Source organism: Silene latifolia, chromosome 9 (assembly GCF_048544455.1).
Source record: "Silene latifolia isolate original U9 population chromosome 9, ASM4854445v1, whole genome shotgun sequence".
Classification (NCBI taxonomy): Eukaryota; Viridiplantae; Streptophyta; class Magnoliopsida; order Caryophyllales; family Caryophyllaceae; genus Silene; species Silene latifolia.
This window is the reverse complement of record NC_133534.1, coordinates 225,850,422-225,857,921: the sequence shown is the minus strand read 5'-3', so window position 1 is coordinate 225,857,921 and position 7,500 is coordinate 225,850,422. Positions and strand designations below refer to the sequence as shown.

General features: G+C 50.3%; 1 non-coding gene across 1 annotated transcript; it reads right to left on the bottom strand.

Moving 5' to 3' along the window:
* Window positions 1–163: 163 nt before the first annotated feature.
* On the bottom strand, window positions 164–313 carry LOC141604239 (5.8S ribosomal RNA). Its single transcript, XR_012525956.1, has one exon. It is a non-coding gene; the product is annotated as a 5.8S ribosomal RNA (ribosomal RNA).
* Window positions 314–7,500: the final 7,187 nt, after the last annotated feature.

Here is a 7,500-nt window from a genome sequence, read left to right as displayed (position 1 = left end):
GACGCGCGACGGGTTGCTTGCTCGGCCGAGGCCTTGTTCACCACCTATCGCCGCGGCATCCCGATGCCGAGGGCTCCGATTTTAGGCCAGCCGCGACCGGTGAGCCACTGGAGACCATCCTCCTTCCCCTCCACTCGGGGTGGGTTTGGGGAGACGCGATGCGTGACGCCCAGCACGTGCCCTCACCCCGAAGCTTCGGCGCAACTTGCGTTCAAAACTCAATGGTTCACGGATTCTCGCAATTCACACCAAGTATCGCATTTCGCTACGTTCTTCATCGATGCGAGAGCCGAGATATCCGTTGCCGAGAGTCGTTTATTGTTAAGACATGGCACCCCTCCAACGCCCGCCGACCGGCAGCGGAGAGCGCACACATTGAGTTTGTATTCCTTGACGCTTTACGCGCCGGGGTTCGTTGTTTTGCCGGAAACGTCTCACGGTGAGCGCTCCCGGCTTGGGATAGGGACGGGCCGGCACACAAGGCACCGAGCAACGCCCCGACACCCACGAGGTTGAACATGTTCACGGGTCGCTCTGGGGTGGTTTCGACAATGATCCTTCCGCATGTTCACCTACGGAAACCTTGTTACGACTTCTCCTTCCTCTAAATGATAAGGTTCGCTGAACTTCTCGCGACGTCGTCGGCGGCGAACCGCCCACGACGCCGCGATCCGAACACTTCACCGGACCATTCAATCGGTAGGAGCGACGGGCGGTGTGTACAAAGGGCAGGGACGTAGTCAACGCGAGCGGATGACTCGCGCTTACTAGGAATTCCTCGTTGAAGACCAACAATTGCAATGATCTATCCCCATCACGATGAAATTTCAAAGATTACCCGGCCCGTCGGCCAAGGTTATAGACTCGTTGAATACATCGGTGTAGCGCGCGTGCGCCCGTAACATCTAAGGGCATCACGCACTGTTATTGCCTCAAACTTCCGTGGCCTGGAAGGCCATAGTACCTCTAAGAAGCTAGCTGCGAAGGAGGCCCTCCGCATAGCTAGTTAGCAGGCTGAGGTCTCGTTCGTTAACGGAATTAACCTGACAAATCGCTCCACCAACTAAGAACGGCCATGCACCACCACCCATAGAATCAAGAAAGAGCTCTCGGTCACAATCCTTACTATGTCGGGACCTGGTAAGTTTCCCCGTGTTGAGTCAAATTAAGCCGCAGGCTCCACTCCCGGTGGTGCCCTTCCGTCAATTCCTTTAAGTTTCAGCCTTGCGACCATACTCCCCCGAACCCAAAACTTTGATTTCTCATAAGGTGCCGGCTGTGTCCTAAAAGTAACATCCGCCGATCCCTGGTCGGCATCGTTTATGGTTGAGACTAGGACGGTATCGGATCGTCTTCGAGCCCCCAACTTTCGTTCTTGATTAATGAAAACATCCTTGGCAAATGCTTTCGCAGCTTGTTCGTCTTTCATAAATCCAAGAATTTCACCTCCGACTATGAAATACGAATGCCCCCGATCGTCCCCGTTAATCATTACTCCGATCCCGAAGGCCAACACAATAGGACCGGAATCCTATAATGTTATCCCATGCTAATGTATACAGAGCGTAGGCTTGCTTTGAGCACTCTAATTTCTTCAAAGTAACAGCGCCGGAGGCACGACCCGGCCAATTAAGGCTAGGAGCGCATCGCCGGCAAAGAGAGGCGAGACGACCGGTGCACACCGAATGGCGGACCGGTCGGCCCACCCCAAGGTCCAACTACGAGCTTTTTAACCGCAACAACTTAAATATACGCTATTGAGCTGGAATTACCGCGTCGCCGGGCACCGACTTGCCCTCCAATGGATCCTCGTTAAGGGATTTAGATTGTACTCATTCCAATTACCGGACTTAAAAAGCCCGGTATTGTTATTTATTGTCACTACCTCCCGTGTCGATTGGGTAATTTGCGCGCCTCACGCCTTTCCTTGGATGTGGTAGCCGTTTCTCGGCTCCTCTCCGGAATCGAACCCTAATTCTCCGTCACCCGTCACCACCATGGTAGGCCACTATCCTACCATCGAAAGTTGATAGGGCAGAAATTTGAATGATGCGTCGCGGCGCAAAGGCCGTGCGATCCGTCGAGTTATCATGAATCATCGTAGCAACGGCAAAGCCCGCGTTGACCTTTATCTAATAAATGCAGCCCTTCCAGAAGTCGGGCGATGTTGCACGATTAGCTCTAGAATTACTACGGTTATCCGAGTAGCAGTACCATCAAACAAACTATAATCGATTTAATGAGCCATTCGCAGTTCACGATCAATTAGTTCATACTTACACATGCATGGCTTAATCTTTGAGACAAGCATATGACTACCGGCAGATCAACCAGGTAGCATTCCTCAATCGACGACGGCACACATGAGCCGCCCGAGCAAACGGGCGGTCAACGTGAACCGATAGTCGTTCATCTTGAGCAACAACTCTTGAATGGGCGAATGATTAGTTCAAACCCCGAAAAGCATACCGCATCCTGCAGAACCGCTAGAAACCATTAGCCATCCAACCACATCATTTTACGCGGGTGGGAGGACAACGACCCTAGCATGAACGGTTCACCCGACACCCCCGAGGGAATATCAAGCGAAGCTCTCTCATTTAGGACATCGTAATACCTTTCAATGGGCATCGAACGCAAGAAAACTCCTTCACCCAAGGCCATGAGAGCACTTGTAGGCAACACTGAAGCGGATTACGAGTGAACGGTTCAATGCACAAGCAAAGAGCCCGCCAACTCAATAAATCCCAACACCACTCACGCGATTCGCTAATGCCATAACGAGGTCATTCTCCTTAACACACTAGGACCCTACTAAGGTCCGTGGGTGCGGGAAGCAAACCCCATCGTAGCACAACTAGCCGCAAAAACCGAGGGACAATCCGAGCAACGCGAAAACCGAGGGACAATCCGAGCAACGATGCCTTGTCCAGGACATTTCCCCCTAACGCACTAGGATCAATAAAGCTCCGTGGCTGCGGGGGTCCGACCCTTTCAAAGCATATGTAGCGTCGAAAACCGAGGGACAATCCGAGCAACGATGCCTTGTCCAGGACATTTCCCCCTAACGCACTAGGATCAATAAAGCTCCGTGGCTCATGGGGTCCAACCCTTTCAAAGCAAATGTAGCATCGAAAACCGAGGGACAATCCGAGCTACGATGCCTTTTCCAGGACATTTCCCCTAACGCACTAGGATCAATAAAGCTCCGTGGTCTGCGGGGTCCGACCCTTTCAAAGCAAATGTTGCGTCGAAAACCGAGGGACAATCCGAGCAACGATGCCTTGTCCAGGACATTTCCCCCTAACGCACTAGGATCAATAAAGCTCCGTGGCTGCGGGGGTCCGACCCTTTCAAAGCAAATGTAGCTTCGAAAACCGAGGGACAATCCGAGCTACGATGCCTTGTCCAGGACATTTCCCCCTAACGCACTAGGATCAATAAAGCTCCGTGGCTGCGGGGGTCCGACCCTTTCAAAGCAAATGTAGCGTCGAAAAACGAGGGACAATCCGAGCTACGATGCCTTGTCCAGGACATTTCCCCCTAACGCACTAGGATCAATAAAGCTCCGTGGCTGCGGGGGTCCGACCCTTTCAAAGCACATGTAGCGTCGATAACCGAGGGACATTCCGAGTGACATTCCGATCAACAAGGGACAATCCGGCTCAAGGCGTATCAGAATCGGCAATCGAGAAACAAAGCATAGATTAGATTACATGGTGATCAAACAACGCTCAATAATGGTTTTTCCGGACGCAACAGTACTATTTAGATTAGCGTATCATCGGCTTGTCTTGGTGATTATACTCACTAGCAAGCGGACTTCTTCGCTAATTAGGCTTCCACATTGCAATCCGTACTTCGCAACTAAAGATTGTAGTCTTTCTCATTAGCACCTAATCACTCCGAGGGACACCCAAGGGGCAACGATTCTCAAAAGCCGATTTCCGACAAACCCATCACAGCCGCCTAAACCGAGGGAAAATCCGAGCAACGATAACCGAGGGACATTCCGATCAACGAGGGACAACCGTCATAGAAGGGACCTCCGAGGCGTGGTGATTTTTCAAAAAAAAAAAAAAAAAAAAAAAAAACTTTTTTTTAAAAAAGCATACCGCATCTACTAGAAACCTTTAGTCAGCCCACCACATCATTTTACGCGGGTAAAGAAGACAACGGCCCTAGCATGAACGGTTAAAAAATAAAACCTTTTAAAAAAAAAAAAAAAAAAAAAAAGTGGGTCTTACTCGATGGCCTTCTCCGTGTACCCGTCACTCCAGCTCATCGATGCCCAAACCCGTCATAGAAGAATTTTTTAGAAATAAATAATTTTTTTTTTTTTAAAAAAAAAAGTGGGTCTTACTCGATGGCCTTCTCCGTGTACCCGTCACTCCAGCTCATCGATGCCCAAACCCGTCATAGAAGAATTTTTTAGAAATAAATAATTTTTTTAAAAAAAAAAAAAAAAAGTGGGTCTTACTCGATGGCCTTCTCCGTGTACCCGTCACTCCAGCTCATCGATGCCCAAACCCGATGTAGAAGAACTTTTTTCAAAAAAAATAATAATTTACGGACAATAAATGTTTTTCACCATGCACCACGCCTCGGACTAAGGGTCTTACTCGAATGCCATCTTCGTGTACCCGTCACTCAAGCCATCGATGCCCAATCTCGTCTATGATAGTTCCCCCGAGACGTGGTGATTTACCACGCCACGGGGTTGTGCGGACTTACACGATGGCCACAATAGCGCCAACGATGCCAAACCCGTGTGCCTCTCACGGGCCCCCGAGACGGGATGCATGGCGGAATTTTTTTTTTCTCGATGAAAGGGTCTTGCCATGCCCACGCCTCGGAGTAGGGGTCCTTATGCCTACGGCAACATACACCATGGTGCCCAGCCCAACCGCTATAGCCAACGATGCCGAAACCCGTGTGCACCTCACGGGCCCCCGAGACGGTTTGCATGGGAAAAAAAAAAATTTTTTTTTTTTTTTTCATCTTAGGGTCTTGCCATGCCCACGCCTCGGAGTAGGGGTCCTTATTCATACGCAAACATGCACCATGGTGCCCAGCCGCTCAAGCTCCTCACTACCCCCTATAGAGGCTTTTTTGATAGTTTTGGTCTTGTAGCATGAAACATTGGGTGTGCAGAATAGCGATACGTTTTTATAACGCCGTTTTGGAGGACCAAATGAGCTTTGTTTTTGGAGCTTGATATATGGTTGGAAAGCTAACTTGGAGTACTTGATGCTGGAAAAAAAAATTCGTCATTTGGAATTTTTTTGAGGGAGTTATGGGTCTCCGAAGTCGGGTCATTTTCTGCGGGCGCGTCTGCTGCCTAGATCTCGGCGTGGGGGGACTTTGGGGGACCAACCACGGATGATATTGTGCAAACCTTGCATTTTTGGGTAGCTAACTTGGAGTAGTTGGTTTTAGGCTCAAGAAAAATTTATTCGGACTCGTTTCGGTCTCGAAACCGTCGGGCGAGCGGTGTCTCTATGCGTGTTGGGTGTGCCCTTTGTGTGGGTTGTGTTGGGCACTTTGGGCATCCTCCACCTCATTTTCCACCCACCTTGCAACTTAATATCACACTACCAATGTTTTTGAGCATTTGTAGGCTTCATTGCTCGGGCAAATATGTCCCGAGTGGAAAAATGCTCACGGTGCCGTTGGGCGAGCGGCGGGTGTGTGTGCGGGTGGTGCGTCGTATGGGACCAACCAAGCATCTAGTGTCCGTTCCTTGTTAAAATAACCCTATGACCGTCACCAACAACTCTACGAAGTATTTGGGCACGGTTACCCGGATGCCGATCGGTAGTTGAGGTATAGCCTTTCATAGCTTGTGCTAAGGAGCGATCGAGGTAACCGAGTCGGGATGACTTTCGGTTGGTTGTCCTTTACGACTCGTGGTCACCCAATCATATAATTACCTTAGAAACCTCCTAAATTAGCGTTTCACGCTTCGTTGCTCGGTAAAATCCGTTCCGAATTGAAAAATGCCCACGCATGGCTTTATAAGGCGCCCGTGGCTAGGCAATGCACGCCCATGGCCTAGGCAACTAACCTCAAAATGCCCCTTGGCCTAGGCATTTCACGCCCATGGCCTAGGCAACTAACCTCAAAATGCCCTTGGCATAGGCATTTCACGCCCATGGCCTAGGCAACTAACCTCAAAATGCCCTTGGCCTAGGCATTTCACGCCCATGGCCTAGGCAACTAACCTCAAACCTCAAAATGCCCCTTGGCCTAGGCATTTCACGCCCATGGCCTAGGCAACTAACCTCAAAATGCCTAGGCATGGCTATTCAACGGAAGTGCTCGGTCACTTGGTGCCCATGGCCTAGCATTGCTCGGTCACTTGGTGCCCATGGCCTAGCAGTGCTAGGTCATTGGTGCCCATGGCCTAGGCATTGCTCGGCCATGGCTAGGCACTTGCCGCACATGGCCTAGGCACTTGGTCATTTGGTGCCCCAAAGTTTTATCATCGTCAGCACACACACACCCGCATAAACTCTTTTATAACGCCGTTTTGGAGGACCAAATGAGCTTTGTTTTTGGAGCTTGATATATGGTTGGAAAGCTAACTTGGAGTACTTGATGCTGGGAAAAAAATTCGTCATTTGGATTTTTTTGAGGGAGTTATGGGTCTCCGAAGTCGGGTCATTTTCTGCGGGCGCGTCTGCTGCCTAGATCTCGGCGTGGGGGGACTTTGGGGGACCAACCACGGATGATATTGTGCAAACCTTGCATTTTTGGGTAGCTAACTTGGAGTAGTTGGTTTTAGGCTCAAGAAAAATATTATTCGGACTCGTTTCGGTCTCGGAAACCGCGTCTGGGCGAGCGGTGTCTCTATGCGTGTTGGGTGTGCCCTTTGTGTGGGTTGTGTTGGGCACTTTGGGCATCCTCCACCTCATTTTCCACCCACCTTGCAACTTAATATCACACTACCAATGTTTTTGAGCATTTGTAGGCTTCATTGCTCGGGCAAATATGTCCCGAGTGGAAAAATGCTCACGGTGCTTGTTGGGCGAGCGGCGGGTGTGTGTGCGGGTGGTGGTGTCGTATGGGACCAACCAAGCATCTAGTGTCCGTTCCTTGTTAAAATAACCCTATGACCGTCACCAACAACTCTACGAAGTATTTGGGCACGGTTACCCGGGATGCCGCCGACATGGCCGACGGTAGTTGAGGTATAGCCTTTCATAGCTTGTGCTAAGGAGCGATCGAGGTAACCGAGTCGGGATGACTTTCGGTTGGTTGTCCTTTACGACTCGTGGTCACCCAATCATATAATTACCTTAGAAACCTCCTAAATTAGCGTTTCACGCTTCGTTGCTCGGTAAAATCCGTTCCGAATTGAAAAATGCCCACGCATGGCTTTATAAGGCGCCCGTGGCTAGGCAATGCACGCCCATGGCCTAGGCAACTAACCTCAAAATGCCCCTTGGCCTAGGCATTTCACGCCCATGGCCTAGGCAACTAACCTCAAACTGCCCT